Below are 16,412 nucleotides of genomic sequence, written 5' to 3'. Positions count from 1 at the left end.
AGGTGTCGCATTTGTAATATTTCAGGTAAATACATGTATGCTGTTTGGAATAAATTACATCTAATACCTGGGGATCTGCATTGACAGAACTGATCTATATTTTCAAAAGAAATGGAGAGAACTTTAGTTTCCAGTGGTAAACCGGTTTATATTTGAAATGAATAGAACAGAGGCTTCCAGATAATTTACCTGGATGGTGCTTTGAGCCACACGAGTGGAAAGACCATGAAGAAAAAAATTCTTTTGGTCCGTGGTAATCAGGCGCATCACAATTTAAGCATTTTGTAACACGTAAAAGAAAATATCATTGAATAAAATTTAACGAGAAAGATACTATTACGATGCTAATCAATCTTTGGGCCCAAAAAATTTATTTGCGCGAAAAAAGTGATGACCCAATAATTGTTAATACGCTCATAATCTCTTTCATATGCAGTCTGCATAATGTTTGGCACATTATCAATTTGTTACAAGCCCTTTGACACACAAATGTCGGTACAGCAGGACGTTTTTTCACAAAAGCTACCTGCCTGCAACAAAATGTGTTAAAATTTAATTTACGTGTTACAAAGTAGTTCAAACACTATGTTCATATGAGTCGTGTTCCTGTTACGTTTACATTAAAACATTTCCTACAATTATGTTGTTATATTGTGTATTTTTACATACAGAATGTGGTACTGCAAGAAACAATATCCTACCACACACTTATAAAAATGTGTAAGGGGAACTTACAGGAAGTGGTACATCTGAACGTAGACTATGTGATCAAAAGTATCCGAACACTTGGTTGAAAATGACTTACAAGTTCGTGGCGCCCTCCATCGGTAATGCTGGAATTCAATATGGTGTTGCCCCACCCTTAGCCTTGATGACAGCTTCCACTCTCGCAGCCATACGTTCAATCAGGTAATGGAAGGTTTCTTGGGGAATGGCAGCCCATTCTTCGCGGAGTGCTGCGCTGAGGAGAGGTATCGTTGTTGGTCGGTAAGATCTGGCCACTCCGCCACAGGCCGTGCATTATGAACAGGTGCTCGATCGTGTTGAAAGATTCAATCGCCATCCCTAAATTGCTCTTCAACAGTGGGGAGCAAGAAGGTGCTTAAAACATCATCGACATTGGATCGCCACATTGTGTACCGTGTTTCGTCGCTCAATACAACGTTTCTCCACTGTTCAGTTGTCCAATGTTTGCGCTCCTTACACCAAGCGAGACGTCGTTTGGCATTTACCGGCGTGAATGTGGCATATGAACAGCCTATCAACCATAAAATCCAAGTTTTCTCACCTCCCGCATAACTGTCATTGCACTTGCAGTGGATCCTGATGCAATTTTGAATTCCTGTGTGATATACTGGATAGATGTGTGCCCTTTTACACATTACGACCCTCTTCAGCTGTCGGCGGTCTCTGTCAGTCAACAGACGAGGTCGTCCTGTACGCTTTTGTGCTGTACGTGTCCCTTCACGTTTCCACTTCACTATCACATCAGAAACAGTGGACCTATGGATATTTAGGAGCGTGGAAATCTCACGTACAGACGTATGACACAAGTGACACGCAATCACCTGACCACGTTCGAAGTCCGTGAGTTCCGCGGAGCGCCCGATTCTGCTCTCTCACGATGTCTAATGACTACTGAGGTCGCTGATACAGAGTACTTGGAGGTAGGTGGCAGCACAAGGCACCTAATATGAAAAAGTATGTTTTTGTGGGTGTTCGGATACTTTTGACCACGTAGTATATTTCCGCAGTCGGTACCTACCCGTAGAAAAAAAACTAAATCAGTTCATGTTCTTCACTCCAATTTCTTACGCAACTTTTCCACGTAACATGGTATATACATTTTGTGCTTACGTGGTACAGTCACCTGAACATTCACGAAGAGATGTTGTTTGAAGGCAGTGGCGCACGTTACTCATTTTGCTGTTCGCGTCCGAAAGTATTTTGACGCAGTATTCAGCAAATATGTATAAGATGAAACAGATCAGATGCTTGATCACCAAGTTTTCCAGCTTTGGCTCCTTCAGACTTGATGTTATGTACTACATGATAACTCTTATTTACAAGAACCTCGTCGTAGGAAGGGATGTAGTTGCAGTAGAAGCTCATTGTGCACCATTTATTTCTTCCTGAGTATGTGGTGATTTCAAAACTGTTCCTGGTATGACTCCTGTAAGTCGGTTGTACCCATGGTGTACTGCTGTATCCCACACTATAAGACGTGGTTGACTAGACATATCCATTTTCATTACATGCTATACTGAACTTTAACCATAAACTGAAAGTGAGTTCCTGTACTGCATACGGTGTTTGTCCTGATACCAGAAACTCTGCGTATTCATGTATCTGGGCTGCGAAAAATATTTGCTCATGCTGATTTTCTGCACACGAACAGTGACAAAACAAAAATTATAAAATTTTTTGGCGCCAATACATCTGAGCCTTCAAGAAGGTATCCTATTTAGAAACAGAGCTGTCTGGAATGACATTATTGCCACCGAGACTCTATTCATTTTTTCGAGCCAGTATCGGCTAATTTCAACTTTACAGTCATTTTCAACTGTGGACGTCCTCTTCAGACCTTCGTAAAGTGTGTAATAGGAGTAGAACCTACTGAGTCAGTATCGACAAACTGCCAATTCCTGGGAGAATTTTCTGCGTGTAGTAAAAAAATGTAGACATCCACATCTACATCCAAGCTATACTCCGCAAACCGCTTTACGATGTGTGGCGCAGAGTTATGATTATGGCAGAAATAAACTGCAGTGCATAAAGTATATTCGACCGCATGAATGAAAAAGTACCTGATGCTCATCGTATGTAGTTACCTACGTAAAATACTCTGATAGTATGAGAGTTAAAATTAAATACAGACACAGACAAAAATGCTTGTTTCAACTTTTTATTTAGACAACGATTTGGCCAATAATTAAGCGTAATTATTTATTTCTTTATCATTTTATAAGAATGATCTTCGCCTGTATGTATGTAACAGGCAGTCAAACACGGATGTCGAAAAAGCAGGTGCGAAGCCCAAATAGACTACAAGAAAACGTGTGCTCCCGCAAGCGTACGTCATTCGCTGTAGCTAAATGCAGGGGAAGTAGATGAAGTAAGCTTTTCCAAAGTAAAGTCTTTCTATTTTCTCAATTTTTGTGACTAAAATGTTTAGTATCAACACAGAACCTCCATGAAATAACTATAATACGATCAGTTCACGTTTGTAGTAGTTGTATGTTCTTACGACTTTCTGTTTCTGAGCTACGTTAAGGTATAACAACTTGATAGATACTAATTTGCGTGAAAAATGGTACTTTGCTGCATGAAAGTAATAATAACTTTGTGGATACATATCTGCGTGAAAAATGGTACTGAAATTATCGATTTCTTTCACCGTGTGTATGTATGTATGTATGTATGTATGTAAGTGTGTGTGTGTGTGTGTGTGTTTACACGTAAATATGACAACAGAGAGAAAACTGTACTAGCACTGGATGAGTTCTGTGTTTATATACTTGAAGACATGAGTCATAAATAGGGACAATAACCGGACATGGATGAAGACAATAGACCGATTCAATATTCCTAAGTTTACGGAAAACGTTTGACACGGTCCCCCACTGCAAACTCAACAAATGTCCTATTATAAGGATTACACTACTGGCCATTAAAATTGCTACACCAAGATGAAATGCAGATGATAAACGGGTATTCATTGGACAAATATATTATACTAGAACTGACATGTGATTACACTTTCACACAATTTGGGTGAATAGGTCCTGAGAAATCAGTACCCAGAACAACCGCCTCTGGCCGTGATAACGGCCTTGATACGCCTGGGCATTGAGTCAAACAGAGCTTGGATGGCGTGTACAGGTACAGTTGTCCATGCAGTTTCAACAAGATACCACAGTTCATCAAGAGTAGTGACTGGCGTATTGTGACGAGCCAGTTGCTCGGCCACCACTGACCAGACGTTCTCAATTGGTGAGAGATCTGGAGAATGTGCTGACCAGGGCAGCAGTCGAACATTTTCTGAATCCAGAAATGTAGGGTTTCGCAGGGATCGAATGAAGGGTAGAGCCACGGGTCGTAACACATCTGAAATGTAACGTCCACTGTTTAAAGTGCCGTCAGTGCGAACAAGAGGTGACCGAGACGTGTAACCAATGCACCCCATACCATCAGGCCGGGGGATACGCCAGTATGACGATGACGAATACACGCTTCCAATGTGCGTTCACCACGATGTCGCCAAACACGGATGCGACCATCATGATGCTGTAAACAGAACCTGGATTCATCCGAAAAACTGACGTTTTGCCATTCGTGCACCCAGGTTCATCGTTGAGTACACCATCGCAGGCACTCCTGTCTGTGATGCAGCGTCAAGGGTAACCGCAGCCATGGTCTCCGAGCTGATAGTCCATGCTGCTGCAAACGTCGTCGAACTGTTCGTGCAAATGGTTGTGGTCTTGGAAACGTTCCCATGTCTTGACTCGGGGATCGAGACGTGGCTGCACGATTCGTTACAGCCATGCGGATAAGATGCCTGTCATCTCGACTGCTAGTGATACGAGGCCGTTGGGTTCCAGCACGGCGTTCCGTATTACCCTCCTGAACCCACCGAGTCCATATTCTAACAGTCACTGGATCTCGACCAACGCGAGCAGCAATGTCGCGATACGATAAATCGCAATCGCGATAGGCTACAATCCGATCTTTATCAAAGTTGGAAACGTGATGATACGCATTTCTCCTCCTTACACGAAGCATCACAACAGCGTTTCACCAGGCAACGTCGATCAACTGCTGTTTGTGTATGAGAAATCGGTTGGAAACTTTCCTTACGTGAGCACGTTGTAGGCGTCGCCACCGGCGCGAACCTCGTTTGAATGCTCTGAAAAGCTAATCATTTGCATATCACAGCACCTTCTTCCCGTCGGTTAAATTTAGCGTCTGTAGCAGGTCATCTTCGTGGTGTAGTAATTTTAATGGCCAATAATGTAGGTTCACAGATATGTAGGTGTGTCTAAGAGCTATTAAGTAATAGAACTGAGTACGTTGTCCTCAACGGAGTGTGTTCATGAGGAACAAGGGTATCTTCAGGTGTGCCCTAGCGAAGTATGATAGCACTGCTCTTATTCTCCATGTACATACATGATCTTACGGACAGGGAGCGCAGCAGTCTGTTGTTGTTTTTCTTAAGACCCTGTGACGTGCGGGAAGAAGTCGTCATTGAATGATTGTAGGAGGATGCACGATGATTTAGACAAAATTTCAAGTTGCTTTTATCATTTGGAGCTTGCTGTGAATGTGGAAAAATGGAAGTTAATGCAGATGAGCAGAGAAATTAATTTCGGATGTTCGAGTACAGTTGTGGTAACTTGCTGCTTAATAGTCACATCAATATGTAGACGTAAGGTTATGAAACGAGCCGATGCGGATGGTAGACTTGTTTATTGGGAAAATTTTCGTAAATATAGGTCACCTACAAACAGTGTAAGATGGGATGTAGTCTTTCGCATGTGCTGTTCAATCTAAACTTTTAAGAAGTAATGGTGGAAATGAAGGAAGGGTTGAAAAGTTGAATTAGAATTCAATGTGAAGGGATATCAGTGATAAGATTCGTCGATGACATTGCTATTCTCAGTGAAAGTGAGGAACAGTTACAGGATCTGCTGAAAATTTGGAAATTTGTGGTAAGGTCTTACGGGACCAAACTGCTGAGGTCGTCGGTCCCTAGGTTTAGGCACTACTTAATGTAACTAACTTACGCTAAGGACAACACACACGCCCATGCCCCATGGAGGACTCGAACCTCCGACAGGGAAAGCCGCGCGGACCGCGTGACAAGGCGCCCCAGACCGCGCGGCTACCCCGCGCGACAAGATCTGCTGAATGGAATGAACAGCCTAATGAGTACAGAATAAGGACGGAGAGTAAAATGAAGAAAGTAACAGAAATGAAAGCAGCGAGAAACTTGACATCGGGATTGCTGATTACGAAAAGCATGAAGTTAAGGAATTCTGCTACCTAGTCAGCAAAAAAACCATGTTGGATGAAGCAAGGAGGACATCACGAGCACACTACCACTAGCAAATACGGAATTTCTAGCCGAGAGAAGTCTACTGGCATCAAATACATACCTTCATTTAAGAAAGAGATTTCTGAGAATGTACGTTTGGAGCACAGCATTGTATTGTGGTGGAATATGGATTGTGGGAAAACTGGAACAAAAGAGATTCGAAGCATTTTAGATGTGGTGCTACAGACTAATGTTGAAAATTAGGTCGATTGTTAAAGTAAGGAATGAGGAGAGTCTCTGCCGAATCGGCGAGGAAAGTAATATACGGAAAACACTGACGAGAAGAAGGGACAGGATGGTAGGACATGTGTTAACACACCACAGAATGACTTCCATGGTATTAGAGGGAGAAACTGCAAAGGAAGACAGAGACTGGAATACAAGTGGTGCAAATGGCTCTAAGCACTACGTGACTTAACATCTGAGGTCATCAGTCCCCTAGACTTAGAACTACTTATACATAACTAACCTATGGACAGAATTGGAAGGAAAATCAGCACTGGCCGTATTTTGTTGTTTTATTGTTAGCAAAATCGATTTTCGGTCACTTAGTGACCATCCGCAGTGCTGTAATATACAATTAAAATTGGTAAGCACTGGTATCAAGCTATAACCACAAGCTTAGAGTGATCACGTAACTAATTGAGATTATGTGATCGCTCTAAGCTTGCGGTTATAGCTTGATACCAGTGCCTTCCAATTTTAATTGTATATTACAGCACTGAGGATGGTCACTAAGTGACCGAAAATCGATTTTGCTGACAACAACAAAATACGGCCAATGCTGATTTTCCTTCCAATTCTATCCACTGTTTGGTCGTGGTGCACACAACACGCCATGGAGTCGCCAATCAATAACCTATGGACATCACACACATCCATGCCCGAGGCAGGATTCGAACCTGAGACCGTAGCAGCAGCGCGGCTCCGGGCTGAAGCGCCTAGAACCGCTCGGCCACAGCGACCGGCGACTGGAATACATCCAGCAGATAACTGATGACGTAGGTTGCAATTGCACTCAAATGAAAAGATTGTCATAGAAGAGAAATTCGTACCAGGCAGCATCAAACCAGTCAGTGGACTGATGACTGAAAGACATAGATAGAGAGAGAGTTGTCGAGTTAGGTAAGTCGTGGTTTTTTGTGGAAACAAGTTACTACCTGTGTTGCTCACGACTCAATTATGTAGCCACTTTGGTTCCTGCAACGCCTGATTGGCCTTCCAGTTTATATTGTTTGTTATGGTCTTCAGTCCGAAGCATGGTTTGATATAGGTCTACACGCTGTATTATCTTGCGTGTGAACCCACCAGATGCGATTAATGGAAGACATCGAAACAGTTCAGAGGCTTGCTGCTAAATTAGCTACCAGCCGGTAGGTTCCATCAAGACGTGAGTATTGCGGAGACGCTTCGTGAAATCAAGGTGGAATCCCTTGAGGGAAGACCGTTGTTGTCATTACAAAACGCTACTGTGGAAATTTAGACAAACGGCAGTTGAAGCTGACTGCAGAATAAACTTCCGGCAACATACATTTCGCCTGAGGAGCGCGAAAACAAGAGGAATTAGGACTCGTACTGAGGCATACAGACGATCATTTGTCCCACGCTCTATTTGCCATTCGAACAGGCAAGGGAATGACTAATCGCTAACAGTGATATAAAATAACCATAGCCATGCAACATACGGTAGCTTACGGATGTGTGTATGTAGATGTAGATGTAATAATGGTAAAAATGACATTTTCGGAAATAATTGCAGATGTGCAAAGGTTTTCGTCGTATGAGGGAAGGAAATGTGCCTGGAGATTATGGCATTTCAGTAGAAATCAAGGCAAAAATAAAGCAAAACAAACTTCTGAAACCGTTTAAAGGGATCGCTGTGAAATAAAGTGACTTATTAAAATTGGAGCAATGCTGCAGGCACACATTACAAAATAATAGATAAGCAATATAAAAATAATTAAGGAGAAATGCTCTAGACCTGTCAGTTTACCTTTTTAAGTGTAAAAGTTATTCGCTAAAGCCATCAGGAAATGCAATAAAAACATTCGATGTTAATCAACGGAAGAGTCAAGTTGGACCTGCATCTGGATGCAACATAACGAACCATTTGCAAGTAAAAAACTATATTATACAACAGAGCATTGAGTATGAAGTTATTCCTGGTGTTCGTAGATTTCGAGGAAGCTTTTGTCTCAGTTTCAGCAAAAGCTGATCTACGAGCTCTTGAGAAAGAATACGAAAGATGTAGTGTGATTAATTTAATTACAGAATGTAATTATGCATATAGTTGTGCCCTCTGGCATATGTGCGTTTGTCTTCATTTTAAACAGAAACATTACAGAGCACACGGTCTTTTTAATGACTGAGTACTTGATTGACTATAATTTGATGTGCTGCACTCTGCAACGATACTTTATGCTAATTTCTCTATGACTTTTTGTATTAAACGTATTGTAAGTAGGTAGAACTTATGAATACTGTTTACTTGAAATGCGAAGATAATTGACAGCATAACCGAAATCGAGCAAAAGATTTTATAAAATGGAGATCTAGACAAATAAAGTTTATATCGAAAACTTGAGGAATAAGACAGTGATCAACCTGAGTTCGTATACTGAAGAATATAGACATCAGTGTTATAGCTGCCATTAGGCAACTCGTGGTCTAGTAGGTAACGTTGCTGCCTCTGGATCACGGCGACCCGGATTCGATTCCCGGGTCGGGGATCTCCTCCGCCCGGGGACTGGGTGCTTGTGCTGTCCTCATCACTTCAACGTCATTCGGGAAAGTGGTGAGACTGGGCTGTGAAAGGCCTGGGACTTCGTACTGCCGCTGATAACCACCCAGGTGAGCGCCCCACAAACCAAATATCATCGTCATCAGAAATAGCTACTCTCAACAGCCCTGGTGGAAGCGTTTGGATTTCTAAAGAGAAGGGGCGATTTCTGGTGTAACATGCCAGAACCACTTCATAATCGCAGGTATTGCGCTCTTTGTTTTTAGTGGTGGTCAAGAGTGACTGGAATAATATTTTTATTGCAAGACGCAGTGTAGGAATGAAAATCAGTTATAATAAATCCAAAAGAATATATATTCACATACGATGAAACGCTGCTAATAAGAACATGTAGCCAAGCAGATGACTGACACATAGTCGCATATAAGTGCCATCGTTACGTAATCCATTAAACTGCCTACGGCTTTCCCTTAGAATCACTGCGAATCCTCCTCGACGATTATTATGTGTAGCTTCTGACTAACAGTAATAAAATGACTACATACAGCAGTCAGAAATTTGAAGAGTTGCATGTTTTCCATCAGCTGTACAAATTTAATAGTTATTTTCTATCGCTTTCGATCGTATTGACCATCTTTGCAGGAAGACTGTATCATCAGAAACCAGACTAAAGCCACGCGGGGTACCCGTGCGGTCTTGGGCGCCTTGTCACGGCTCACGCGGCTGCCCCGTCGGAGGTTCGAGTCCTCCTTCGGGTATGGGTGTGTGTGTGTTGGACTTAGCGTGAGTTAGTTTTAGATTAAGTAGTGCGTAAGCCTAGGGACCGATGAACTCAGAAGTTTGGTCCCATAGTCCTTACCACAAATTTCCAAAAACCAGACTAACAATTTAAGCACAGGATAAACAAATAAATTTTCCAGTTGATCAAGCTAAGCGTATAGAAGTACCTACAAAAGAGCTGTACGTTAGATGGATTTTCAATTAAACATCCACTGGATAAACTGAAAATCATCTGTGTCATAAAATGTCTCCAGAACCACAATTTCGATACCAGCACAAAGCTGATTTCACTACAGTTAAACAGAACGAGAATTAATGTTCTACCACGAGAACTGACATCTGTTGATACGAGTACATCAAAGGACTTATGTGTACATAGGAAGTCCAGATACCTTACAATAAGAATATCATCTTTTAGCAATCGATTTGTATTATGTACAGGGATGTTTATTGTCAACCAGCTTTAAAATGGAGATTACGAAGGTACATCTCCAGAAGAACATAATATTTACATTGCGTCTACGTAGTTAACAGCATGAAGACATATCGTAACCATATGAAATGGCGCAGTGCAAAAAATCTGCTAAAGGTCGCCTATTATATGTAATTACCGTTTGTAGATTCAAAAGGACAAGAATGCATTCACATACAGCCTGGAATGACGTAGGTCACAGAAACATTTCAATTGACATTAACTGATGAAGGATGTAAACAGAAAACTTTATGTGAGACAGTTGTTACCATGTCACGTTTGAGTTTTCTAATATAAGACAGCACAAATGAATTACATCTCGTGGTAAATGATGTAATTAACTATTATGTTCTCTTAGAGGCATACCTCTACAGTCTATATTTTATTAATGGTTGACAATATGTATCTTTGTATATAACATTAACCAATTACTCAAAGCTGATCTTTGAATTTTAAGGTACCTAGATTTCTGATGTATGCGTATGTTCTTGGATGTACTTGTATAAGTAGAGGACATCCTCGTGTTACCACCTTAATGATCGTTCTATTTGATGACAGTGAAGTCAGTTTTGTGGTGGTAATATAAATGTAATACAAAATCATGCAGCGGGCAGGCGACCATTATTGTAATAATCAAAAGTTCTGGATTCGGGCTGATTTGGTCGAAAAGGTAAAAGTCAAACATCTGGCAAGGAATGACTTAACTGCTCATATGACGCGTTTCGTAATTTATCCATCAACAGATAATCGCTCCAGAATATCTGATGATGGATAAATTCCGAAACGCATCATATGAGCAGTAAAGTCATTCCTTGCCTGATGTCTGACTTGCACCAGTGCGATCCACAACTACTGATTCTTTTGATTTCAAGTTCGTCGTCGGATAACAAATAACAAAAGAAATGGTTCAAATGGCTCTGAGCACTATGGGACTTAACTTCTGAGGTCATCAGTCCCCCAGAATTTAGAAGTACTGAAACCTAACTAACCTAACGATATCGCACACATCCATGCCCGAGGCAGGATTCGAACCTGCGTCCGTAGCGGTCCCGCGGTTCCAGACTGCAGCGCCTAGAACCGCTCGGCCACCCCGACCGGCTACTTTTTTTCGTCTGATACGATTGTAAACTAAAGGTTTTCGGGTTTTTCCTTAACATGTACTGTGAAACCTTTCTTCTTGCCAAATTTTTAATTCTGACGAGTGAGTTTGCATGTATCAAAATACGTGATCTAAATGGACATAGCTTTTGGTTCCATTGACTTAGAAGATTACATTTACTACACGGCCAAGGACCTGTAGATCAAGTTATGTGACGGATTTCAACTTGATATCGAGCAGGTGGTCCAGTGGTTAGCACACTGGACTCGCTTTCGGAAGGATAACGGTTCAGACACGCGTCCGACCGTCCTGATTTAGGTTCTTGTTTCTTGTGATTTCCCTAAATCGCTTCAGTCAAATGGCGGGATGGTTCCTTCGAAAGGGCAAGGCCGACTTCCTTCTCCATCCTTCCGTAATCCGATGGCGCCGACGAGCTCACTGTTTGGTTCCTTCCCCAGAATTAACGAACCGACCAAACTTCAACTTGATACGTCTACCCGTTCTTGAGAGAAATGGTTCTTAAGAGAGGGATGAACAGAGTCAGATAAGAAATGATAAAAAAAAGTTTTCTCGTGTGATATAATCACAAATTTACAGTTTGTGGATCTTTTTTTTCCTTTTGTTCAATGTGAAACTTTCCTTTTTGTCAAATTTTATCATTGTACGAGGGGGAGTTGGAAAAAAAGTTTCCCCTGTCGACTGTGGGCAGAGTTAAAGTGATATGGGCGAAAGACGACACGGCAGGTGAACGCGCACGTGCAAGACACCGATACACCATTGGGTAGAGGTCAACCACGATCAAGCACATGGCGCTCCCGTAGTGCCTGCGCAAAGCGGAAGTTTGGAGTCGTGGTCAAAGGCGGAAGTGAGAGCTGTTATCCGCTATGAATGGGCACAAGGAGTAACAGGCACAGAAATTCATAACCACTTTGTTGAGGTGTATGTGTCAGGTGTGATGTCGAGGCAAGTGGTGCGGAGATGGTGCCAGCAATTCAGTGATGGACGTCAGCAAGTGCAGGACATACCAAGACCTGGACGGACGAGGACGGCCACTACAAACGCAAATGTCAGGAAGGTGGATGATATGATTGAAGCGAAGCGGCGTATCACCATCGATGGAGTAGCGCCAGAACTTGGAATCGGACATGAGCGAGCTCACACGATCATCCACGACATTCTTCGATACAGGAAGGTGTCAGCACGATGCGTGCCCCGCCAAGTAACCCCGACACACATGGAACAACACATGGCGTTCAGCCTGGAACAGCTCGTGCGTTACCATGAATCTGGCAATGACTTTCTGTTTCGGATTGTGACGAGGGATAAAACGTGGGTCCACCATTACACACCCGAATCGAAGCCCGCATCCATGGAGTGGAAACATCCGTCATCACCTGTCCGAAAGACGTTTAAAAGCACTCCGTCTGCAGGTAAAGTGCTACTCACCGTTTTCTGGGACGTCAAAGGAGTTTCGATACTGGACTTTCTGGAGGATGCAACCATCAATGCTGCGCGGTACTGTGCCACTCTCTCGAAACAGAAAGAGGTGATTCGGAAAAAGTGGCCTGGCCTTCTCAGATCTGACGTTCTGCTGTTGGATGAGGATGTGAGACCACACACGGCGACGGCAACGCAAAACCATATTGCAGTTCTTGGTTGGGAGCGCCTACACCATCCGACTTACAGTCCGGATCTCGCACCAAGTGACTTCCATCTGTTTCCTGCTTTGAAGAAGACTCTCGGTGGAACGCACTTTGGCAGCAATAGTGACGTCAAACAAGCCGTTCAACCCTTCTTCCGTATGCAACGCCCTGATTTTTTCCTGCAAGGCTCTTTGAAGATTCTAAAGCGGTATGACAAATGTCTCAATGCACTTCGAAATTATGTGGAAAAATGAAGATATGTCTTATCTTTAATGTCTCTTTCTCTTTTTTTTTTCCTTTCACACACAACTTTGACGGCAGTCGACAGGGGAAACTTATTTTCCAACTCCCCCACGTAGATTAACAGGAACTACCCTCTACATTATGATGAGTGGGTTTGCGAGTATCAAAAAATATTACACAAACGGCCTTATCTTTTGACTGCTTTGATTTAGAAGCTTCTCTTTTTCTACACCGCCTAAGCACCATAGGTCTAAATAGCTGACGTAAATTTCAAATCGATGCGTCTACCTGTTCATGATAAAAAGGGTATTTTAACAGTCAGACAATCCGGGCAACAAAGCGATCCATAAGTGTACCATTTTTACCCACTGAGGTACGGAACCCTTATTAAACTTTTGGAAGAGTTCTTGAGTCGGTACACAGAATTTAAAAAATTCTGTATTCAAGTACGTAGCACCCAAGGCAGATTATGAAACGTACTCAGATGGCCACGAAAATCGCTTACTAAATAATAAATCTTTTATGTTTCCTTGACTGTGTATGATAAAAAAATTGCTGCTACGGTCGCAGGTTCGAATCCTGCCTATGGCATGGATGTTTGTGATGTCCTTAGGTTAGTTAGGTTTACGTAGTTCTAAGTCTAGGGGACTGATGACCTCAGATGTTAAGTCCCATAGTGCTTACAGCCATTTGAACCATTTGGTAAAAAAAATACACAGGGAACCAGGAAAACGTAGACACTCTTTGATAGTTAATATTAATGGAACAAAATGGTTATTTTTTTGTGTTCAAAATGGACTGTTAACCGAACTAAGGCTGTCAGTATTTCCGGTGCGATAGTTACATAGGAGGCCTCGATGGTTTTTCGTAGCTAATTCAGTGTATTTAGGTTCTAGTGATAAACTTCATTTTTCAAGATCCCCCACAGGTAGAAGACCGTGGAGCTACTGAACAGATGCTCTTCGACCTATCCATCGTCCACGCAGATTTTCATCCAAGTAGGCTCTCACATCTCTAGTAGGTAAAATATTTCATTTCTAAACACCTCTCGTATGCCACGTATAATCGATGTTTGTATCATACGAAGATATAAGTCACCAGTTAGAATAACTTCAAAGAAGAATGGACCAATCAAACTGTGCAATGACAGACCACACCACACATTAATACCCGATAGATTTACGGGTATATGCATGTGAACGTGAGGATTTTCGTGAGCCCAGTACATTCAGTTGTGGCGGTTTACAGTACCGTTCAGTTTGAATTGCGCCTCGTCAGACCATATAACCATCCCTGCAAACCGTTAATCCTCGCGAAGCATGCTTTTGGCGGAGCGATTATAGGCGCTACAGTCTGGAATCGCGCGACCGCTACGGTCGCAGGTTCGAATCCTGCCTCGGGCATGGATGTGTGTGATGTCCTTAGGTTAATTAGGTTTAAGTAGTTCTAAGTTCTAGGGGCTGATGACCTCAGCAGTTAAGTCCCATAGTACTCAGAGGAATTTTTTTGAAGCATGCGTTGAAACAACTCGCGGTACGTCATCATTCGTTCCAAAACATCCTCGTTCGTAGCGTGCAGAGATCATGGAATGTAAACTTTCCTCTTTGATGCCTACATAATTCGTCGTATGCTTGATCGGCTTAACCCGCTCTCACCTGCACTGCGCTTCTTAGATTTTTCAGGTGAGGTAGTAAAATGTTGCTGCACAGCAGCGCTGAAAGCTGGACTTGATGTTTTTATGCTTGGCCAACCCTCTCCTTATGCACATCCTGGACAGTACAGTCGACATCAAATTCATCCCGAATACGATAAATTGTTGTATATGTTTGTAGCTGAGTTCCATGCACATTACGTCATTAGCGTTGTACTTTCATCATGTTTTCATACTTCCATTACCACTTCAATACGGCCTTGCGTTGCTCAAACGACAATCTTACTTCATTGTCTGCCGGACGGTCATCTGCCGAGAAAACAATGGACTACGCTATGGCGTGAAATTGAAAAGTTATGTAATTTTGTTCCAAATAGTGTCTACATTTCTTTTTACCACTCTGCATGTGATACCATGACGGAAAAATTGCTGTTGCAGTGCTGTCACTCTGTTAGACGTATTACTATCTATTCTAGCGATAAACAGACACGAGAGTTAATTTGGAAGGGACGCACCTGTAGCTTGTACTCTGGCGCCAGTGAACACAAATTACATCGGCTCGGCTCCGAATTCCGCGCGCGCCGCACACCAGCGCACGTCTGGCGCGCTGCACCGCTGCTGTATTGAGACGACGGGCCGACAGAATATTTCGTTTCCATCAATTCGGCGGCAGTCGCTCCATTGACATCTCATCCATCATCCCCGCATGAATAGCCGCCCGCAGCCAGCAATAAGAGGCACGGCTGCTACACGAGACGGGAGGATGCCGATCCAATTTCTGCATTTTAAACAGCACGGCGAGCACAAAGCAGGGTGGAAAAATTCCTCTCAATTCATTTATCAGGCTGCTTCCTGTTGCCGTTGTTTGTGATACATTACCGCCGAGACTCGAGTTTCCCGCGAGTTAGCTCAGTGGGATGGAAAAAAAAATCTTATTATGTTCTCGTAAATGGAGTCGTGTTTTATTTCCAGAAGCCGAAAGAATTGTAACGGAACTACTACCGGTCATTTTCCAACAGAATGCAATGAACAGCTGACTACCTCTATCAGTACACAGTTTTGGAAAATATGCTTCACTACAAATACGCAACTCTAAGGATAATTAAATTTACATACTACGCTACCAAGTAATTGAAACTGTAAACGGAAGGGTCTTTTACGACATTGCAAAATGTCTCCTTTATTACAGCCGCTTCAGTGTAAAAATATCCAACTCTAGACGGCTTCGCCGGTCAGTGTGGCCTTGCGGTTCTAGGCGCTTCAGTCTGGAACCGCGCGACCGCTACGGTCGCAGGTTCGAATCCTGCCTCGGGCATGGATGTGTGTGATGTCCTTAGGTTACTTAGGTTTAAGTAGTTCTAAGTTCTAGGGGACTGATGACCTCAGATGTTAAGTCCCATAGTGCTCAGAGCCATGTTTCTAGACGACTTCGAGTAATCACGTAGAGTAACAACTAAGAGACCCAGCTACAGAGTTCCTCTTTCGTATCCATTAGACATCAGAGATTGCTGATATACACCTTAGTGATCTCTCGCAGGTAGTATGTGTAACCAGAAAGCATTAAGCTACATGGATCATGACATGGGACTTGTAACTGACGGCCTCCGCGCCATTGGGCTATCTATTCTCCGATCGGTCACGAAATGGAAATCGTCGTGAATATGGAAATATTCGTGAACATAAAACAGGT

Source organism: Schistocerca nitens, chromosome 4 (genome assembly GCF_023898315.1).
Source record: "Schistocerca nitens isolate TAMUIC-IGC-003100 chromosome 4, iqSchNite1.1, whole genome shotgun sequence".
NCBI classification, from domain to species: domain Eukaryota; kingdom Metazoa; phylum Arthropoda; class Insecta; order Orthoptera; family Acrididae; genus Schistocerca; species Schistocerca nitens.
Note: the sequence above shows the minus strand (reverse complement) of the source record.